The sequence below is a fragment of the Anomalospiza imberbis genome, chromosome 5 (genome assembly GCF_031753505.1).
Source record: "Anomalospiza imberbis isolate Cuckoo-Finch-1a 21T00152 chromosome 5, ASM3175350v1, whole genome shotgun sequence".
Classification (NCBI taxonomy): Eukaryota; Metazoa; Chordata; class Aves; order Passeriformes; family Viduidae; genus Anomalospiza; species Anomalospiza imberbis.
In genome coordinates this window covers 61541285-61564969 of record NC_089685.1, presented here as the reverse complement: position 1 = coordinate 61564969, position 23685 = coordinate 61541285, and the positions used below count along the sequence as shown (strand labels likewise).

General features: G+C 42.8%; 1 protein-coding gene across 3 annotated transcripts in view; it reads right to left on the bottom strand.

Moving 5' to 3' along the window:
* Positions 1-23352, bottom strand: part of GRAP2 (GRB2 related adaptor protein 2) — a 96815-nt gene extending 73463 nt beyond the window's left edge. The window contains exons 1-3 of one of the 3 annotated variants that reach the window (XM_068191314.1): positions 23099-23349; positions 22940-23013; positions 22451-22513 (exon numbers count right to left, since the gene is read on the bottom strand). The gene's annotated coding sequence lies outside the window, so the exon portion shown is untranslated. Of the gene's footprint in view, positions 1-22450; positions 22514-22939 lie in introns of all 3 variants that reach the window. The other 2 variants (XM_068191318.1, XM_068191315.1) reach the window with 2 other exon arrangements.
* Between the last annotated feature and the right edge of the window lie 333 nt (positions 23353-23685).

Sequence of the window (23685 nt, the reverse complement as noted above, 5' to 3'; positions counted from 1 at the left end):
CCACTCTGAATAGACATAATTTTCCTTATCTTCATAGTGGCATACTGATACTGAATAAGAAAAATCAACTTCAATAGTTACAAAGTATTTTTAAAAGGTGCTCAAATTACAAAAAACAATGTGTTTTTTCTGGAGTATTCTACCACTCTTGTTTCATAGTTGTGTTTGATTTATTTGTTACCATTCTCCCTGAGCTAGTGAGAGTTAAATAAAATTGCTAAGAGATTCCTAACCTCTAAACTGTATTTACAATTTTCCCATGACAAAGAAACCCTCAGTGTCCTCCTGGACATAAATTTTGCACAGCTCTGTCCTGGCTCAAATGTAATGAAGCCATCAGGGTCTTCCTGATGGTAACTAAGTTACAAGAAGAAAAGCCTCCATTCTCTGTAAACACAGACCATTTAGCAGAAGAATAAGACAGTCTAATCCATGGCAATTTAGCTGTCTTAAATATAGCTGTTTTATCATATTTTAAAAAATTCAATAGTAAAAGAAAATCCCAGAGAGTGCTAAATCATTCTCAACTTCATCAGAATTCACTAAAAAGAGCCTTTTTAGCTGTACTGCCTTGTTTCAGAAAAAACCAAGAGTACTGGCATGATAAATTGCTATTGCCTTCATGTCACCCCACACTTAATTTTCCCAAATTGATTTATCTTGAGAAGCAGCAACAATCACCTGAACACAATGTTTCCAGTATTGTTATGGATTGTCAAAGCACGTTGGAGAGTGATGTGCCCCACTGCTGCACTATATTAATTTTTTTTCTTTTACTAACCTATTCCATCAATATTACTACTTGTAGGTAACTTTTTGGCAACAGGGATCTTTAGACTGCACAGCAGTCTGAGTACTTTTCAAGCCTTTCCAACCTGTTGAGCTGAACCATAACTGACAAGACTTACATAATTTCATTTGTCAGCAAAGGAGATGGCTTTCAAGTAATTTATCTAGCTGAACTAGAAAATTCACTTTCCTAAATTTCTGAACATGTAGAGGCTTATTGCAATATCCCTTTCTGATGTCAGTTATAAGTATTCATTCACCTCTCTCTTTTTCATAAAATTGCACAAAATTCTCTATTGATAGGACTGGAGTTGGAATAAGTCAATAATATATGGGGAGTGATGATTAATTTTCATCTCATTTAATATATTTCACTTTCCTCCTGTGGGGTCAGTGTCTCTCTGGCTGGAAGTCTGTCATGCAGTTTTATTCCAGTCACAAATTTCACATCACGCAAACATCTAAGTGATCTTAACATGCATCATTGGAGAAGACCAAAAAAGAGACTTGGGTCACTCTCAAGGCCACCTGGGTTCACTTAGTATTAAGAGATGAGTCCTTAACAGTCACGGTGTGTGTAGGGGGAAGGGAGTGACATCATTATAATATAATACAGTACCATATGGTTTATCAGCAGGTCAGGCTTTATCCTCTGATCACCCCGGTCATGATTCAACAATGCTTTTTTAAAATTTCAGACTGATCATATCAGTAAGGAAACAAAACTCTTTTGAGTTTAATACCTTAGCAGGCAGAACTCATTCTGAATGCATAGAATAAGCATAAATTTAAGATTATAGCCATGTAAACGCTATTGCCTGATTAGTTAAGATAGTTTAGCAGAGAATATTTACAGATGAGACACCTCTCCCCATTTAAGTACATCAGAAGGACTGTCCTTCTGATTGTAATATTAAATCTCAATGAATTGCAATATTAAATCTCATTTTTCTTAGGTAATCCAGTACCAGAATAACAAAACAGAAACTCTTTTTTATTCTTGATACTCTATTAATGGAAAATAAACCCAGATTTAGCAACTTATACTTCTGTGCAATTTGCTATAGTGATTGCAATTTGCTGTTCATTTCAGTTTCCCTTAAATTGTTCCAAAGAACTACTTGAGGGCAGTCAGTTTTAGACCAGTTGTGGCGTGGCACAGCTGGAGCAGACGCTTGCTGTGGGAATCTTAAATCTTCCTCCTCCAGAAATATAAAGGAATTCAACAAGACCTTCAGCTAAGATTCTTTAAAAATGTTACCTGCCATGGCATAACAGTCCTCAAATGATATATAACAGGCAGAAGAAAAGAAAGGGATCACCAAAAAAGTCCTTTTGGAATCTGCACTGGGATATGTCCTACTCCTCATATACAGAAATGATCTAGGAAAAAACCATATCATGTAATGACAGACTTTTCTGAGAAGCATAAATTAATCAGATTATTAACGACAAAGACTGACCACAAAGAACTGCCAAAATACTGAACAGAAGTGTTATAAAAAGGCAGAGGGGGTGCAGTGTAGGTGAAGCACCCCCCTGAGGAAAACCAACAACTTTACACACACTGTGAGTAGTTTTGACAATCACCCCTTTGACACAAGTCTTAGCATCATAAGAGAACGGTGGAAACATGAATTCATTGCTCATGAGTGGCTAGGAAGTAAATTTAATGGCATGACCAATTAGGAACGGAACAGAGACCAAAGGGGATCATTGTTATGCACCTGTACACATTTATGGTGCGCCCACATTTTGCATCGTGTTCTGATGTGTCATTGTCCCCACCCCAAGCTATCCCCAGAGTCATGTAACAGAACTGTGAAAGCTAGAGAGAAGCATCAGACCCCACAGGTAAAATAATAAGTAATGACTTGAATACGAAAGCAAACAAAAGTAACATTAAAAAAATCCCAAACAGTAGCCCTTTCAGTAAGGCATAGATGATCTGTGGAACTGCTTGCCAAAGCATGCTATGAACACCAGAAGTTTACCTAAATGCAAAAAGTGACTGAACACATGTGTGAGAAATAATCTAATCAGTATCACCATATCTAAAAGCACCAGCTCTATCTGAGAAAGTCCCTGAGCAGTAATGGAGCTAGCTGGTTGTCTGGTTTGTCAGGTCAGATGTACTTCTGGCACAATCCTATTAGCAAATTACATCAAAATACATGATCATTTTTATGTTGAGACATTTATACTCTGACCCACATGATTAAAACATTCCCACACCCCACCTGTGACACATTCCCTTTCTGTGACAATATTTTCATTTGCTGCCTTGCAGGTGCCACTTCCTGCCCTTCAGAGACAAACCAAGCTACTTCTCAAGTAGGGGGTTTAAACAGAAAAGTAGATAATATTGCCTCAAACCCAGCTTCCTATGTCACCCTGAATCCTCTTTCCAAGAAACAGTTAGTTAGCAAGCAAAAGAAAGACACAACCTGTCTCGCTCGATCCCTGGTGGCCAGTGCCAAAAGATGCCACAATTTCCATAAAGTCAGGGACCTTTTCCACACAGTAGCAAAGCTTCTGTGAAGACCATCTAGCCTATATCATTCAATGCCTCTCAATCTCTGGAAACGCTTTAGCGAGCAAAGCAATTCTAAAGCCAACTCCTTCCTCTTGGGACAGCGTGCAGGCATCTGGCAAATCTCTATCTTTCTCTAGGGCAAGAGGAGTTTACACAGTCAATGCTACATGGATTTCTTAAATCTGCCCACTGCCAGTCTACTTCCTAGGGCTTGCTGGATGAGCATTCTCTGCTAGCTCAGCCAACAACATTAGCCCTTCACAGTTTAGTGTCTGTTACCAGCATCCCCCCTTTTGTGCTGCAGGCAATTCTTACCATCTCCCCAGGTGAGTACAATATTGAATATGCTAAGTTGCTTCAAGACAGTTCAGGCTGTCCAGGGTTTAAATAATCATTATAATTTAAATAATAATTTTTTCAACAGTAGGTCTTTTCAGTAAAGGTTAAAATCTGATAATGAAAATTAGTAACAATAATCTTTAACAGAGCATTTCAAAATCAGGTGATGCATTTGTGTGCACTTAGATGGTTTTAACTCTATGCAAAGGCTCTGGCTTACCAATCACAAACACAAACCTCTTCAGTTACTGATACTACATAAGCAGCTTCATCGGGGACACAACAAGCCTTTCCTTGCTGCAGACCGCTCTGTCCTTGAGGGAATTCAAATCTTAGTTATTTCTAGACATTAAGGATTGAAAATGTTCAAAATGATAGTTTTGAATTTGGCAAAGTGAGAGAGATGTTCTTAGACTGACATGAAAACAAAAAAATGCCTTTGTTTTGTTAGCTGAGCTCAGAAACTGCCTCTTGCTTTCTCCTTGCCACACCACAGCATCATTCACCACTGGGGAATGGCAGTGGCACTCAGAGCACTCGTGCTGCTGGAGGAGAGGGCACTCTGCCAGATAAATTTTCATATCCTCCACATAGCTGTTCTGCAGCATGCAGAAAATAATTTCAGAGCATCCTAGGGAGAGTGGCCACTCTGAAGATGCTGAAAGATGCACTTTATACCAGTAGAGAGACATTACTGCCAGCAAGAAAATTCTGTACATACCCAGAATAAAAGAGAAGCCATTACAATAGAAGAGAAGCTTTTGTCTTAAATAGACTGTTAAAAAAAAAATAAAGCATCCTGTATCATTACTGGCACTTGGAAGTACACAGTCAAAAAGTCAATATTGCTTGCTGGCAAAGGCCAAGGTGACAGTTTAAATCTTTGAAATTAAGAAATGGATTTCTATTTAAATTATGAATATTATTTTAATAGGCATAATATAATAATAAAAATACTTAACATAATCTCACAAAATGATTACATCTGATCTGCTTTCTCACGCGAGTCAGACCAGTGCCTTGTTATGCACCGTTATCTTTAATCAGCACATTGCAGTGTGACAAGGGCAGATCACTGCCCCCAAAGACTCTGTCATGTCTCCTGGTGAAAAGGAGCCATAAAACTTGTCTAAAAGAGACATCATTGCATTCCTTCACAGGCAGGGAATTACACCTCTTTCAGACACCCTCCTGCATCCCAAAGAAGAAATATTCTGAACAGTAATAAATGACTGAAGGGTTCTTTCAAGCCAGCATAATTAATTAGCTAAGAGGCTGAACACATCCCCAGCTGGCCCTAGGAGGCAGAGGAAGGATATAAAGGTGGTGTTCCCACTTGCACAGTTAGTCCTCAGTGTAATCTTGTCATTGGGTTGCAAGGCAGTGCTCATAGGAGTGGTGTAGGAGATAGAACTCACAGGTGGAGAGGGAGAGGAAATCATACGTGACTCCTGAAGCCAGCATCTGCTCTGCCTGTAAATCTGTACCTCGATTTGCTGCTGTTTAGTATGCTGTGGGCTGGGTAAGCTCTTTCTGGGACATAAGTGAGGCCAACATCAAGCCTGGGACTGTGCCAAGGTCAGTGTGGCACATTGTGACAAGTGAGACTATTGTGCCTAGACTTTTTGAGGATTTTTTTTTTTTTTTTTTTTTTCCCTGTAGGTGAATAGCTGCTCTGGGAAACAGAAACCAAATCCTCATTAAATCTCTAGGCACTTTTGCTGACAGCAGCTCCCATTTAACTCTCAACCCTCTTTCCCTTATTCTGATACCCTCAGGCTACCCTTAAGAGATGAATGTGTCATTGCTCTCCAGCGACAGGCCCTCAATCCCACAGCTGTCACCAGCTGGTGGAGCAGCTCCACCTCTGTCAAATCACACACTCCACCCTGCAGGTTACAAAACTCCATCTGAAAGCCTGTGAGAGTTCCCTCCTTCCACTGAGAAGAACAGCTCCAAGGTTTCTGCTGAGGCCACTGCTAGTGTGTTGCCTAAAGCTTTTGTCATCTATAAGATATGACCCCTGTGGAAGGTATGTCTGATGAGGATTTGGCCTCCCCCTCTCCCTGAACAAAAAGATGGCCAAAATAAATTCAAGTAACAAGGCAGGACATGGGGATCTAATGATACATAAAAGATGAAGAGCAAACAAGCACAAAGATAATTATCCTGATTCTACCCCCCTCTCTTCATTCTCTATTAAAGCAACAAGCCAGATGTAGTTGTGCAAAAAAACCCCACAGCCAGACAGTTCTTCTGCAGCATACACAGTTTTCCCCTTCTCATATAAAACTACTGGCAAATATTTTTGCTCGACATTAATCTTTCTCCATGACCCATTTTCCATCTCCTCCACAATTTAGGATATTTTGGCAGAGGTCTGTAATTTTTATGAATTAAAGTAAATGTCAGAAGGAAAGCTGCTCCTCCCATTCCTCTCAAAGAGATGGAAATAAAACCCTATTTCTAAGGTTATAAAGTGTGGGAGGCCGCCTCCCACAATAAAGCACAACTCTCCATTTTGGAAAATTGCTAGAATGAGTTTGGTTAGCGGCTCCACATTAAAAAATGTTTCCAGAAGTTTCTGAATTCCCTCAAACTAAATCAAAGACCAACACAAGCTATATCCCAATATCATTTTTGCAAATGCTTTTTCCCATAGCAGCAGCAGTCTGCACACTCATTTTAACACCAGTGCCTTAATATTTTATATCTTTTCAGATAGTTTTGTAACCGTAGAATTCTTGAAACAGAATTTTTTTAAGCCAAGCTGGTTGCAAGCTGAACTAACTGTATTGCATTGATCCCAATCTCAAGAAGAGTAAGGAAGGAAAACTATTCCATGGTTGGAGGTGCAAAACTACAGAAACAGGCGCACAATATACCCATACTTAGGAGTCTCATGGGGTAGATATGGACCCTCTCTGATTAGCCCCACTTTTTTCTTTTTCTAGTTTTCCTCCAAGCCAGTTATTTCCCCACAAAATGCAAGGAAAATGGCTTTCCCTAACTGGACAAGAAGCTTGTATACCATAACTCTTTGTCCCTTACATGCAGCAGTTTAGTCACTATGAGTACTTTCTGAGATTCATAGCAGTCCCCTTCTGTTGCCCAGAAATTATTCCCATGGTCTGACTTCAGCTCATTTTTATTACGAGGGATAAAAGACTTAGCAATGGGGAAGAGAGAAAATGTTAAAAGGCATAAATGTTTCCCCAGACAGTGTGATGGGATAGAGCCAACCAAGTATTACAGCTCTGCAAGTTACCTGAGGGTTTTTCTTCCCTTCTGTCCTTAACATAGTAAACCTTATATGCAGCCCTTGATTTGGAGCTCTCAGAGGAACTGACCAGTTTGGAGTCCCTCAAGACACTATACTGGGACAAATTATTAGAGCAATGGCATATTTTTTTTTCTACATAACTGCAGAACATACATAACTTCTAAATACTTTCAAAGAACAGAGATCACGTTTTGAAATATAACATATTTTGAAATTCTCATTTAATAGTGTTGGGCTACAACTTCTGAAAAAGCCCAGTGAGTCTGCAATACTAGATGAACACTTCTAGTCTCAAGATTAATTATGTTAATGGTCTAAACAAAACTAATTTCCTCTAACCCAGACAAATTAGAGTTTCTCTGTGGCTCATTAATCCCTGCTTCTTCATCTGAAGAGGCCACGTTGCATAGTACCAATATATGTAAAAGAACAGCGTGCAAGGAATATCTCAGATTGGAAGTGCTGAAAACAGTAGAAGCATTACCTAGTTTGATCTAGACATCTATGGTAGCATTTTGGGCTTTTTCCACCTTTCGTTTATCCATGACTCCCCCCCGCCAGTTTAAAGAAGCCTGGAGTATACCACCAAATGCTGTAATCTACTGCAATCCCATTGAGAAAAGAAACAGAAATTTAATGAAAGGCTATGTGCTGCACATTTCATCAGAGAAAGCTGCTGCCAGCATGAAGGAGGAAGGAACCAGCATCTGTAAATCTAATGACCTTCACACTGACATTCGTTCATTAATAACAGTTAAGGATCATATTGCTGATGGACCCTTGCATATGGTTTCAGTAAAAGAACACAACTGAAGAAACTTTTTCTTAACCCCTTTCAGTCTTTCTTTGGAGGTTGGACTGTCCTGTACCTGCCAGCTCACTGAGGTACAACTCCTAGAGCGAAGCAGCCCAGCACTGAGCCCAGGTTCACCTCCAGCCAGCTGCTGCCTACGTTGTGCCTGTGTACACTGAGAGTCTGCCTGCCTTATGCTCCTCAGCTCTCAGCACCAAAGCAACAAGCATGGGACCTCTCAAGGTGCTGCTGGGATGGTGCAAAAGTTACAGTATAATGAAGTTACACTTGTGGTAATTCTCAATTTAAAGTGACTTTACTCTTCTCTCAAGGTGTTTGATCCCTGAGGCCTGAAATCCTCAGTGTGGGGGCAACTGCTTGCAAATCAATTGTTACTGTCAGATATTATATTGATTCCTGTGGTGCAGTGCCTGTGAGCAGCAAAAGCAAAAATGCCAATTTCAATTACTAAGCAAAACAGAAGATTTCTTTGTGATTAAATGACAAGAGGAATATTGCCACTAGCTACATTCTGGGGAAGAAAATAAAAATCTAAAGTTCTTTGCAAAAAGGACAGAAACCTATAGATTTCTACACTAGATATAGCCAGCTACATTGTTCATTTTTCCTCATTGTTGAAATAAATGATAAATATACATATAAAGACATAAATATATATATACACACACAATTGTGCCATAACATACCCATCTGAATGAATTCAGACCAGAGAGAGAAGTGTAACAGTGATTTTCCCTTAAACTCCCCTGTGCTACACAAATTTTGGTGACTCAATCACGTTCTTTTGATGCCCTCCATCATCTCTGTGCCATTACTGGCATCACTGAATTTAGGCTGATGAAGCACTTCCATGTGGGAAGTTATCTCATTGTATACGCTGGAGATGAGTGGAGCTGAAAGAATAGGTCCAAGAGCAACACAGATGGGTGTCCTTCAGCAAAGAGGAGAACCATGGCCAAATCTTCAGGCCTCTGATGTCACCCTCTCTCAAAGGGCAGCCCACACTAGAAGAATCATATCATCTCCTGGCAAAGAACTGGAGAAAAATTTATGTTTTTCCACCGTGTTTTGGCCACTTATTCCACTGACATTTTTACAGCCCACGCTGTGCCAACAATGATGATCTCCCCTTAGGAGCCGTCTTTCCCAACGTCTGGCCTCAAAGCACTGTGCTGCGCCATGCAACACGCTGCCTGCTGCAATGAGCCGTCAGCAATCAGCCAGCCGACAATGACAGTGACAATGCCATCCCCAAGGAGGGGACAGCAGCAGGTCAGACTGGCACAAACCTCCCTGCCTTGGGCCCAGCCGACACTGCTCTCACCGATAGGTGCAGATGGGGCTCAGGCTGCTCAGCTCCCTGCTCCTCTGGGCCTGCAGCCGGGACGTGACTGCCACCCATGCAGGCCTGGCTTCCACAGAGGCGACAGCTACCGGGACGCCTGCGGCCACGGCTGCGCCTCCGTGCTCTCCTCGCAGATATTTCCTGCCTGTGGTTTAATCTACCTGGGGCACGCCTCTGTGGGCTGCAGCTGGGCTTCCTGCCACTGCCTAGAGGAGCCTCAGCCCTGTTACGGCGGGCACATCGACGTGCTGCGAGGTGGCTGTGCTGGAGTCCCCGGTGACTGACTGAGCACAGCCCAGCAGGAACATGGGCAAGGAGCAGAATGCAGACACTGCTGTGGGGATGTCCTCTTGTTTCTGGACATGGGGACACCTGCAGTCCCAGGCCTTGGCTCACATGTCATACCACAAAACTGTTCCTGCATCTAAACTGTAGTACTGGTGTGAGTGGGCTAAGCAGCAAGATCCAACGAAGGCTGCAGGGCATTGTGCAGGGAAGAAGACCCACTCAATTTCATGTTTTCTCTGCTGGAAGGAGAGGTAGGGAAAGCAAGAGAAAAGCAGGCTGGATATGCTTCAGCTCTTATTAAGAGAAAGAATACTCCAGGCTGCTTTCAGCAGCTTCTGAGTCAAGCTCAGAGCACAGCTGCAGGGGACACAAAGCAATGCTGTGAAGGGCAACATCTGAGGCACAAGAGATACAGAATACAATCTTTACATCCTCATACTTTCTCTTAGTCGAAACTCCCCTAGCACTCTTTCTCCAGTTTAGCCAATATATTTCTGGCTAGAAGCTGGTGCATGAGAGGGAAAGGAAAATTTCTTTTTCCTTGCAGTATGGCTTCCCTTTTAAAAATAACATTGCTTTTGTGATCTAGCAACACCAACAAGATAGCCTGTTAATAACACACATAGTAAAAAACATGATTTTCATGCCATTTCAGACCCTTGTGCTGGTCCTTGTACCATTGTACAGTTGTTGAAGAATTGTTGTACCAAGTTGAAGTTTTTTATGAGATTGTTAAAGCAAAAGGAACATTTTCCTGAATCTACTTTGCAGAGATATTATGTGCAGGAAATGAGTTTAGAGATCTAGAGAAATCTGCAATTAGACATTAATTTTTCCATTGAATGTAAAACTGGGCTAAGATTGTTTACAAACTCCACTACTTCTTGGCTAGAGTGCAGTAGTCCCCTGTCAAGGGAGAAGGGCTCAGCAAGAGCTCCCCAAATTCACAGGCAGTGTTAGGAGAACACATAACCACTTTGGACCCAAGTGTTCAGCTACTGCAATATAATCTGTCTGCAAGAGTGCAGCTTGAACAACTGCCCACTCTGCAAACCAAGAGGCAGGGTTTATATGGTTTGAGAACATCACTCCCTCTTCAATAGTCCAGAACCACCAGCCCAAGGAACAATTTCTGGATAGGGTCTTGAAGGAGGCTTTGCTGTTGTCCAGAGTTTGCTCTGTGGAAAGCTAAGCAGGTAAGGATGAGAAAAGTTAGGAAAGTGCCAGATGCTCTGAAAAATTCTGCCTTTAAGGTCTGCAGTCAGTATTACAAAAATTTGAAGAGGCCTTGGCAAATGCTTAAAAAAACCCATTTCCTAAGTTGATCTGAAGTCACGCTTCATGCCAGCATATTATCAAGAATTCTTGCAAAACTGAACTTCTAGGCCAAATCGCTTTTCAGATAGAGCCTCAGAAAGAAGCATTTGCAAAACACAAACAGTACAGTTAATATTAGGGTTTCCTTTCATCAAAAGAGCTTTCAATTGCCAGAAATATGGTTTATTGGCCACATATCACACAAACAAAATCAAGAGAATGGACTTTGTTACTGAGGGGATTTAGAAGGCTTCAAAATTGGAAGTAAAGCTAGTTAAAATCATTACCACATAGGCATTGCCAATTCTCCATGCTGCATGCACAAGCACACTTGCAGTTGGGCAGTCATAAGGGCCAACAGGCTGCGAGAAAGTAAAAGACAGTATTCCACTTTTTCAGGAATGTTTACTTCAGAGACACAATATGTTCTCCTGACAAGGAAGGATTATACTACACATGATTAGCAATATCTCGTTGCAGCTCTCATAAAAATTAGACTCTGACAACACCAGACTTGTTTAATAGCACTTGACATATTAGAAGCACATACAATATTAGCAAGAGTGTAACAGTCTTTGCTAAATAATCTCTGTAGCTTTATCAATGAGTAAACACTGCAGATGCACCAAAATCGTTATACAACATGCTTCACATATGTGAGCAAGAATAATATTTTCAAATCCTCTCTCAGCTGTGACATCTTCTTGTAAGATGGACATGCCTAATATTGCTGGAAAACAATTCTGCCAAGGGAAAAGGCTCCTTCTCCGATAAGCTTGAGTTTTAATGGGGTGACCAACCCTCATTCATAGTGTAGTGCGCACTTGTCCCCATCTATATTAGTTTAACTGTTAGACATTAGGCAGTACGTTTTTAGGAGCTCCCACTTTCAAGGTCATATGGCTTCAAGCAAACTCCATTAGGGAGACATTTACAAGGCTGAATGAATCAGAATTCTTGCCTAAAGACCTGCACATTTCCTGAGTGACATGCATGCACTGGTAGGTTCGAGACATACATGATATAAAGGCAGAGTAGTCCACTCTGCTTTCCCAATGTCACTGGGAAACGCTCCATTTAGCAAGACTTGAACATATTTCCTTTAGCCTAAGGACAGCCTGAAGCCTGTGTCTAGCCTAGAAGATTAGGATTTATTTTCTGGGACCACATAGCAAATATCCTCAGTTCATGATCCTTGTGATGGCCAGACTTGCCGTAGGCTGTAGCAGTTCATATTGATGAAATTAATATTGCACTGAAATCCTTGAAGCACTAAGAAGCAAATTTACCCACCTGACCTAAAGTCAGCCAAAAATTAAAATATGGTGAAAGAATGTGAATAGGATACCAATAGGAAAAGATGCAGCTTGTCAACACAAAGACTCACTCACTAATAACATTTCTTGGGTGAACAGCATAAGTTGGAGTTCAGACTGGATGAAGATAATATAAAATTTACAAAAAATTCATATGTCTTTTTAAAACTTATTACAGAGATGACTCAGAGTATTCTAGCATGAGTTAAGAGATGCCCCAGTCTGAACTTTGCAACCTGGCAATTGACTAAACGGCATCAAAAACTGCATCATAAAATTTTCAAACTCTAGCTCTCTGTTGTTTCATAACACCAACTATGCCATTCTCCAGTAAGAGTCCTTTAAGTGAAAAGAAAAATCAGTTTCTCCTCTGCCTTGCCCTGCTGGCCCCCTCTTCCCCCTTCTCAGTAATGCAGCAGGACACTCTTTGAAGGCCAGGTGCTCCTTGGCAGCCAGTGACATGATTTACATTTCTATGGCACATTTCACACTAATGGATACCAAAGGACATTTCAAAAGGTCTTTTACAGAGAAGGTCTTATACCTGAGTTATGATAAAACACTGCAGCACATAAGTGTTGCACAGTGACCTTACAACAAGCAGCAGAGATGAGTATTAAATATCTACAAAGGGAATTCTGGAAGTATGAGTGCAATGGTTCTGGCCAGTACATCAGAACCAATATCAGCCCAATTCTTACAAAGGGTAGCACAGAGGTCTCAGTAGCTACAAGATTTTATGTCTCAGAAGATAATGTATGCTGAGACAAAATTCATACAGATAAACTGGAATTAGTAATAAATCCAAAATAAATGAGTTCCACTTACTGGGTCAGTCCTCACCACAACCTATGATAAGCCTATGTCTTCTCTTCAGCACACTCTCATCAGGCTCATAATGACTTGTGGTGAGATTCCAACTCAGCTCAAGGCAACGTGGCTGGAAGTAGAGGGCTAATCCTCTGCCGACGTACACCAATGAGACATCACTGGAGTGATGAAGTGGGAGCAACTTACAGCTGAGAATGTGTCACATAAGGCAATCAGACTTATAAGAAATGTGATGGCAAGGGTCCTAAACATTTTCAAAACACTACTGTCAGAACAAATCTCAGTCTACAAAACCTTCTTTGAGAAGCTGTCAGAGACCCAGATGGGTTACTGGCTTATTCTGTCCTTCCTGCGACACCGTGCATTGTGCTCCTTTTCAGTTATTATTATTCCTGAACCCTAAACCCTCACTGTGAGGAGTCTCTGGTATGACATCATCCCCAACACTGAGCTTAAGATTGGCCAAATATTTTGCTGAGCTTTCTTTCCCTCCCTGCCCTCATAGCTAAAACTTCAGTTTAAAACTTTTGTTTTTCATTATGTCTGTGAAATGAGGAGTTTAAAAACAGACGGAACAACAACCTGTAAAAGGCAATTAATAAAATGCACCAGCAGTCCTAAATCTGTTCAGAACACTTCATTCAGCAATGCATTGAGACAGAACCTCAGCAAAGCTACTAAATAACATGTGACAAAGCAAAACCCAGGAAAAGGCAAAATAATAATTTGTGGTTTTTTAGCATCTTTTATTCAAAGCGCTTTGCAGCCATATATGCATATTATATAGGGATCATTCATCTAGCTGAAATATAGCTGGCTTCACTTCAGAACTAAGTTGTATAACCACAGACAATAAAACTATATGGCAAAGTCAGAGAGAGGAAAATTAAAAGCAACTGTTCTAGTTAGATTACAGAACAAATGTCAAGTCAGCATAATGCCACTCTAGCTAGGTGAAATTTAGAGGAACATTGAAGACTGCATTCAAACTCATGGGGAAGATATCGCAGCATCACTAATGACCCAGCCTTTGAGTTTACTTCTAAATGGAAATAGAGTACCTCTGGCAGCACAATGTCTCTACTAGCCTTAGAGATGGCCCAGGTGATGCCCAGTGAGTTGTCAACATTCATTTCTGAATCACCTGCATTCTCTCAAAAGTGTCCACAAAGCTTATTATCAATCACTGCAGCCTGGTGAAGCTTAATATTTCTCAAGAGCCAGTTTGAGCATAGCCCAAGCACAAAACTGCTTCTAACACTTCTGTTGCGCCAGGAGCACTCAGTAGAGTTTCAGAGAGAGGCCAGTCAGGCTACAGGATGTGGTTGCTTTTACTCTAAATACTGTTGTTAATAGCATGATGGGAATGAAGTTCCTCATATTCCAGTGTGATTGTGTGGAGAAGGTGGGACTATATTCCCAGCTGTGGATCACATTAGCTAGTTAAGGTGCATGACCCCCTCTAGCTTCTGGTGCTTGGAAATCTGCACAAAGGCTGCTGACAGGCCACCACACTCATCCAAAATTATGATGGTAATTGGTGTTATTCACATAGAAAATTTCTGTTGCATTCTCCATCACAAAATGCACGTTACAGGCAGGAGCCTTGCTCTTAGGTGGCTCTTCATTTTCCTCACTGCCTCCAAGTGCCCAGCTCTCAAATATTTGCATCATAACAAATTTCATATATTCAAGTGTCCAGCATTTTATTCAGAAACCTTTGATGATGGATGTCTGGAGGAGTCAGCTCTGCTGAAAAGCCCTAATTCTGGTGATTTGCCATTTCAAGCCTCAAAGTGCATTGGTTATAAGTGGTTCCCATGTAGATGTTTTCCTTTGCAAAAAAAGGCTTAAAATATTAGTGTAACATCACCTGTGATACAGCAGAACCTAAATCTATTTCACAGAGCAAGGGTAATAGCCCTGCATTGGGAATTTCCTTTATCTTACAATACACTGCACTTCTTATGGCCTATCACAGCACTGGAGCCAGAACTCCTCTTACAGGTATCACCTTGCCTCTTTACACTTTCAGCAGGCTCAGAGGATTGCAGAAATATAAGACAGTAGAAACACCAAGTATTATTCATCCTTCCTCCCAACCAGAGGTTCCCCAGGCAAGCCACTTTGCATGTTTTTTTCCCTGAGAATGTTGCATAGCTAGTGGCAAGAAGGAAATGGGATACTTGGGCTGTTTCATCACAACACTCCTGTTTGTTGAGGAACTGGCTCCCAGTGAGGTGCAGGCCCTGCTGAAGCAGTATCACTTTCTGCCACTTTCGTCTCTGTCGTTGCCTCCTCCAACATCACAGCATAATTACAGGACAGCTGCAGGTATATTTGCCCTCTTTCCTTTACACAGTCTGTTTCTCTTCCTCATTCACAGATATATCAATAAGGTGACTGTTTTCTGGGGTTAAAATTATATCCCCAGACATTTTAAACCTGTAGTCAATGTAGATTTGACTAGTCTGAATTCACCTTTGAAGAATAAATAGGAACATGGAAAGGTGCTGGAATAAAAGCTAATGCAATCAAAGACTGGAGATTTCCAGCTATGTCTTGAGAGACTTTATCTGGAAATAAGAGAGCCCTTCCAATTCAAGGAAAAAAAATGCTGTATGACTCCTTCACTTCCAAGTACTCTCATAATTTCTCATCTCCATGTTGGTTTTCTTGTTCCTAAAAGCCATCCCTGTCCAAGCTATTTACTATGGCACACCACCTTGCACACAGAAAATACCTCCTCAACCAGGGAGCTTATTGGGACACACACGAGTCCGTCAGCACCATCTGATATGGAATAATTCAATCCAGTCTGTTCTGCACTCTCTGGCCCTGGGACACTAATCCAGAGGCTAATAAAGCAGTAATCCCTTGCTGATCCGCAGGCTCTGTTTCCCACATCATTACTCCAGGTTATATCTGCTCTCACCACCCTAAATCTCCCTTCCCTCCCTTCTTCCCCACCTTGCACTGTCCTCACTAGTGTGACATCATTACAGTCACCTTTCAGGACCCACGAATGGAGCAAACTGATACTCAGTTATTTCAGTCTTCCCTAACCCAAAGCACAGGCTATTTGGTTTGCTTTTTGAGCTGGTGGGTTTTAGCTTGTCTCAGAAATGCCCCTGGTACCCCAGCATGGAAGCTGCTTCTGGTTCCCAGAGAGCTGCTGAGAGACAGTAAAAAAAAAAAAAAAAACAACAAAACAAAACATTTCCACCTCCAAAAAGGGTTTCCCCTGCCTTTCCAGGCACCCTAACCTGCCCTTGAAGGGGAGATGTACAAATTATCCAACCAGAGGTCCTGGTTGCAACCTTGGAATCTCCATTTACTGTGACATTTACTACATTTACTATTTACTATTTAGAGCTTCCTGTTAAAGATGACTGAGCTGCTCACTCATCTGTAACAGGAAGCTCTAAACCTTGTCATGGATCAGCCAACCTCCAGTTCAGTTCATCTTCCTGTAAACATCGCTGGAAGGCACAAGGAAGGCAGGAGGAAGGGAAGAAGATGCAGCTCCCCGACAAAGAATGGCTCTATTGTCCCAAGTCAAGCCCTTCACACAGTTTGGTCTTCCTGTGACCACTGCCTGATGCTACAGAGAAGGTAAATAATGCAAAAGCATCAATCTTCTGTGTTAGTCTTATCAGGCTTCTTGTACATAGGAATTGCCCAAGGACCTGAAGCATAGAGTCTAGTATAATATCAGTAAATATTACATATTCCAAAAAATCTGGATTTTCTCAGTCAGCTCTCACACATCCAGCACAAATGGATCTTGCAGAGGTCTTGCTTTCAGTGGTCTGCTGGAACAGTGAGTTAGTTTTACAGCATACTTTTACTTAGCAATGATCTGGAGCTTGGTTCCAAAGCTTGCCATCTTTTAATTTAATCAGATGTCCTTTGTACAAGGTGCTGTATTTTAGGCATGCCAAAGAGGTTGATATAGGGAGAGCTGAAATGCTGCTTCTCTCTCACTTTTGGAAAAGCTCACCACTAGAATTTATCCTGAGACATAAGAGCCAAAGAGCAAAGACAAAAGGAGCTTGAAAAGGATACAGGAAAAGAAATACCAAATGCTCCCAACATCCATCCAATTATTTGCTTTCAGCAGGAGTCTCAGGGTGTCAAACACTTACCAGCAGTGAGTACAAGGGTTACAGGGTACATTACTATATTGCAGGGTAGGCTGTTCTGAACTCTCTCCCTTGATTTTGGGGTTAAGAAAGGCTTTCCATCTTTCACATGGATTTAACTTTACTCCACTTTTTAAAAACAAAGCAGTACTCAAAGCAATCTGTGTGCTTCAAATCACAGACAAATTCGTGAGACACAATGGAGCCACAGAAGTTGCCCTTATTGGTAAACTGCTATTTAAAGAGGACTAAAGCTGACTGCAGTCCTCATCTCATTTTCCATCTGTCCTTCCTGCGTCCCTTTCTTCTTCCCATCTCTCCACATGATAAGGAAAAAGGATGCACTATAAAAATCAACAGGTTAAGATGTTTCAGCTAACTTCTTTCCTGCCAGCTAAGAAGGAATAGAAATGCAAAACCAAGTACACAGATTATCAGCCTGTCCTTCCTGGCAACTCACTGCAGCTCTTAAACATGTATCCCCCTGTCATCCCACGAGGGTAAGGAGACACCATATCCCTGCTGGCCCAGAACTGAGCCTAGGAAGAAACTTGATGACCTGGGATGACCTGAGAGTACAGGCAATCGATGCAAAGGGACATCACAACATCTCATGGGTCTTGAAATAAACAGAACAAGAATGCCAAAACACCTACAGGCCCCAAGCTGCCACCTCTTTGATATGTTCTGTGGCTGCTAACCTGCCTGCAAACACTGCAGTTACAAAGGTGGTGGGCAATTCATCAGCCAGCTCCATCCTCCCAAGTGCCACTATTTCCTTTTGTCCTGCAATGAAGAGAATTTGCCAGCTCTTTCATCTCTCTAACAAGAACACAGGACCCTCACAGCTCCATCCACAGTTCCTGGCTACCTGTTGGCCCTCAATGCGACCTGCCTACATTTGAAGGCACTTGTGTGAACTGAACACAAGGACTGTGAGGAAGACATGCTGCTGCATTGATGTCTGAAGATGTAAGTCAGGCAACCTCTTCTGACCCTACTGCCCACTCCTCCCTCCTAGAGGCCAAACTTGTGATGGCAGCTCAACCCCTCCCCATGAACACTTTGCGTCAGTCCGACTGCTCCTACTGGTAACAGTTTCTGTCCTTAAGCACCTAGCTCGTCTGGGATTACAGGCACAGCATATGTTTGTTGCATCCCTGTCTGTAAGCTCTTTATGGAACCCTGGCAGCATGAGGATGCAGCACACAGAGGTGGCAGGGGGCTGGGGAGAGGGGAAGGATATTGGAGCGTTGACTCCAATATGTCTTGAGAAGACAATGACAACTCAGGGTTCATCCACTGCAGCTGCTCCCTTTTAAATACCTATTTTGAATATTTACAGAAGAAGAGGAGGAGAAATCATGAAAGTACCTGTTGGGATTTTTTTCCAGAAGGTTTTCGTCCAGAGAAGAGGCCAGCCTGACAGTACCCAGGCTGCCTCCAGCTCTCTGTATATACCCAGCTGGCTGAGGCACTGCAAGTTTGTGTGTACACACATCTCACCCACATCAATACGGCCCTGCATAAGGCTAAGGGAGGAGGTACAAAAGTCAGAGGCTGATGAAGACACTGCTTAATACTGTATTGATTTTTCTGACCTGGTACTGACAGCTCTAAACCGAAGCCCAAAGCTGTCAGATGGTGCCAAATCTCAGCCCGGTGTTGATGACTTGTTACACTGCTGACCTGGGCTGGACCCACAGCACAAGTAAGCCTGAGAGGCTTAATGCCTCCCCTCCAAGGGCTTATCATCTGACACTTCCCTACTAGAAGGCAACCTGAGGCATTAACCAGAAACCCCAGGGGTCATACAATAAATCTGCCTTTCCTGGGCATTCACCTTCACCTCAGACAGTGGCTGCAACAAAATCATGGCTTGGCAAGCTTCATCTCGTAACAGATCACAGAATCAATGAGGTTGGAAAAGACATCCAAGGTCATCAAGTCCAATTGTTAATGTAGCACTGCCAAGTCCACCACTAAAACATGTCCCTAAATGCAACATCTACACGCCTCTTAAATACCTCCAGGGATGGTGACTCAACCACTTCCCTGGGCAGCCTGGTCCAGTGCTTCAGAATCCTTTTGGTGAAGAAATTTTTCCTCATTTCATATCAACCCCTTCCCTGGCACACTTGGGGCCATTTTCTCTTGTCACTTGGGAGATCAACCCCCATCTCACCATGACCTCCTTTCAGGTAGTTGTAGAAAGTAACAAGATCTCTCCTGAGCCTCCTTTTTTCCAGCCTGCTCAGATCCCACTCTAGTGCTTTCCTCCCTCAAGCAGATCAAGACTCCTGCCCAGCTTGGTGTTGTCTGCAATCTGACTGAGGGAGCACTCAATCCCCTTGTCCAGAGCACTGGTGAAGATTCTAAAGACTGGCCCAAGTACTGAGCCCTGTGGATCACCACTGATAAGTGGCCACCAGTTGGATGCAATTCCATTCACCAGCATGCTTTGAGGTTGGTCATCCAGCAAAGTGAACACCCACTCAAGGCACAAATAGCAGTTATTTGGCTTCTTGGCCTTCCCCTTGATTCTGACCCATAAAACCCCAACCCTATTGTCACCATCATTAAGGTAGTTTAAACCTCTTTCCACAAGTCTGATTAACTCCTGTGGAAAGATCCTTTCTCCCTTTTGAATCAGGTGTATTGTGTCTATCACCAGCATGACTGATATTACGTAAATTGATCCATGATCAAAATCCAAACATTCTGCCAGTGACAGCAGGCTTGTATTGATCTGCTGGCTTTTCCCAGTTCTTCCCTCATCATTCCCTGCAACTGGAAGGATAGATGAGGACACCACTTGTGCTCTTGGTCCCTTAACCAGCTGTCCCAAGGCCCCAACGTCTCTCTTGAGTGCCCTTGGGTTTGTAACTTGATCTCTGCCTACCTGAAAAATCAATAGTGGAAGAAAATCCAAGAGTCATATCAGGGTAGGAAGCTTTCTCTCCACATCTTTAACCTGGGCCCCAGGAAGGCAGCAGACTTCCCTAAAAAGTGTGTCCAGCCTGCATATGGGATCTTCTGTGATTTTGTTCCCTCAGAAGGGAGTGTCCTATGAGAATGACCAAACCTTTCATGGAGAAGCAGTTTTGATGGAGGGTGAAGGCTGATTTAACCTCACTGACACCTCCAAACTAGATGAACAGTCATCCCTCATTATTGCTTGGCTCCACTTGCGGAGCCTTGTACCTATTGTGCAAAGGCATCTTGAGATACAGCACAGCTGAAGCAGGACTCAGCCAGGATGAATTCCCAACAGAATCCCATTTTCCTCATCTCAGGAAGGGGAGTCAAAAATGTGAGAGAGCTTGTTTTGCTCCTTCTCATCTGTCTGAGCTGCACATTCCCTTGTACAGCTCTCTATTCTTCCTTGCTTTTCCAGGCTGTGCACATAGAATCACGTTCCTGATCTCCAGGCTACGTTTAACATCACTTTACAACAGTCCTCAAGGGAAAGCTGAGCACCTGCTCTGCTGAGCCCTGTGGTTTGGAGTAGATGCAAGCGAGTTTACTTTGCTAAGCAGTCCCACAGGTTTGTTCTGCCCTCAGCCCCATGATGTTGGGGTTTGGAAGGAAGACAGACTGCTGGAGGAGCAAGGGTACCAGCTCTTCCCCAGCTTTTGAGCTAGAAAAGCACTTGCTACAAAGATATCTTTTCCCCCATTAGAGGGTGGCAGCAACTCTTCAACAGGCTAAGATACAGATCCTTCAAGCTCCCACCCTTACCTTTATGCTGACAAGAACTCCCCCTGCTCTCTAAATCACCAATGAGCATTGATTGCCCATGGGGTTTTTCCACTTTCTCCCCCAGCTGTGGAGTCCTCTGTAAGCACAGGCATTTTGTGCCTGTGGATGCTGATGGATGCTGATTGTTGTGGATGAGAGGGTGACTGTGCATGAAGAGAACCCCAGCAAAGTTCAGTGGCTTGGAAGAGTTTTCCTCAAGGGGACAGACTAGTACAAGCACAGGATTGTCCCTGTCAGACAGCTCATTTTCCTTGCCCCTGTCCAAGAGAGTGAGAGAGCGCTGTCTGCCTGCATTAAGGTGGTTGCACTGTTGATAATTTGCAAACACTTAGAGTTCACTTGGGGAAAAATGCAAAGCATGGCAGGGCAGAAGAGGAGAGACTCTTTTAAAACATTTTTGTCTTTTGTTAAACAACGTTATGAGACCTCTGGGGGAAAATCTATACCTAATTAAAAGTTTAGCAAGTCCAAGGAGATAGTCAAGGCTAAAGAAACCAATTGGTGGAGTCTGAGACTTACTCACTAGCTAATTCATAATGTTTCTGAGAGAGGAACATGACCCAGAGCTGCACAGAGTGTCTAAGGCACTGCTTCTGGAAGGATCAGGTAAAAAGTTCTCAAGTTGTTGGTGATAGCAGCCATTGCTCCTTCAGGAAAAAAGACAAAAAGAAGCTGTCCAGCTATTTTGAAATAGACAATTTCAAGGAAAAAAAAACATCTGTCTGAATCAGTCTTGTCATTACCAAGGCTGGCCAGCCTGAGTTCCCATGGTAAGCATTCCATTCCAGGAGCTTAAAGCAAATGGTGATGGCAGTTTTGATGGAGGGGTGCAGAGAAAGAGAGAGCAGGATGGGACAGGTGGGCAGGAAGCCAGGGAAGCACTTCCCACACATACAGGGCAAGCTAAGGCTGAAAGAGATACAGAGGTCTGGGCAGCTGCGCTCAGGGAAACGTGTTCTTTGTCAACAAAGAAAGCTGCACCAAGGACAGACTCTCCTCCACATCAACTACTTATTGAAAGAAGTCCTGCACTCCTGAGCCCATTGTTCTGGTCTGGAGGTGGCACTGGCTCTGGAAAGGTTTGGGGAATGCTGGTCTCCCGCAGCAAAGCAAACCCCAGCAAGAGGGCTGGTAATGTAACTCAGCTGAAGGGAGACAAAGCTGTTACTCATAGAACCAAAGAGTCACTTAGGTTGGAAAAGACCTTTAAGATCATCAAGGTCAGCTGCTTACCCAGCTCTGCCAAATTCATCACAGCTACACATCTTTTAAAACTGCTCAGCCCCTCCAGACCCAAGCCCAGGGCACACGAGATCACAAATCCATCTCAACAAATGCGGAGGAGTAGTTGGAGGCTTTCACTCTGGTCCCCAGTAGCCCCAGAATCCACCTCTAAACCCCTCCAAGGCCAGCAGCAAAGATGCACACAAAGGATCAGCTCCCCACCTCACTAAAACAGTCCCATGGCCTGGTTATGCACACACACTGCTGGGAAGAGAAAAACCAACCCGATTTGCTCTGCTGCTTGAGCACCCATCCCTGAGTCACTGAGAAATGACCATCACTTGTGCAGTAGAGCCTTTCAGTGCCAGCAGTAGCAGGAGGCAGACGCAGCACAGGGGACAGAGATTGCCACCCACCCCCCCCCCCCAGCCCCCGCAGCACAGGCAGACACACAAACTTACCTTTCACTCCTTCCTTCACTAACTCTCTTATCGCCATAGCAACTGTAATCCTAGGTCATGCAGCTAGGAAAGAAGAATAAATATAGCACAAATGAAGATATACACTATCACCAAACACAGCCTCAGTGGTAGAATCTAATTTTCATTAGAGGCATAACAGTGGTTTTGCATAATTATATATATATTAATGCCCAACATGCCCATCTTCAGTGGGAGTTCATTAATTCAGTTCTAAATAAAAAGGGTTCCTCATTGCAGGTTAATTTGTTCTTTTCTTTTATTTTAAAGCGGAAAATATTTCTAAAAGCTCAAATCATACTTTCACAGCTTTTCCTTAATCCTGAGATTAACAGAGAAAGGAAAACACAAAGATTAAGTTGGCTCAGAAGTAAAAACATGGCAAAACACATAACAGCAAACTTTGCTGCTTTTGAAATGTGAGGAGTGAGAGCAAGCAATAAAAAAATTTGACAAGATGCTGCACTGTACCTGGAATTGAGTCCCAAAGGAAAGCATCTAACAGCGCTTGGTGCTTGTGGTGAAAGCAATACAGCAGCATCATACTGAGAAGAACACAGTGCTGCAAGCGACTGAACACAGATTTGGCTGGTACCAGAATTTACTACACAGCTTGAGGTCAGCATTTACAAGAGGAGGCTTATTTACCCTGATGGCACAGATACAAGATAGCAGCACCGAGGGATGGCTCCAGCCAAGCACACTGTAAAGCAGAGAAACCCTTCCTCTGTATCTTTCCTTCTTTAATTTACTCCTCAGGTTCCTTCATTACCTACTAAACACAAACATCCTGAGGCTGGTACCTTAGACCCCTCTTTATTGCTGTTTCCAGGTGGGCCTCATCTGAGTGATGGGGAGCCCTTGGTGCTAGTCAGCGCCCACCTTTCCTGTGTGTGGGGCAGTGCCTGGGGGGAGGTTATTGTCACTTCAGGTGACAGGTGCCTGGGTATGTGGGTGCTCTGGGACTTCACAGTGAGCTTTTTTATTGCAGCATGCATGTGGCTACAAGGATGCTCCCAAAGTCCTGACCTGGTGCATGCTGGAATAAATAATAAAATAAAAGCAGCATCCTAAGGAGATGTCTCTTCACTAACTTCATCAACATCCTAGCCAGGGAGGCAAGGGATGCTATTGCATTTGGTTTTGTCTCCATAGAGGCTTATTTAATTCCTTACTTACTGAAAGGCAAGGAGAACTAGGACAAAGGGAAGAAGGCG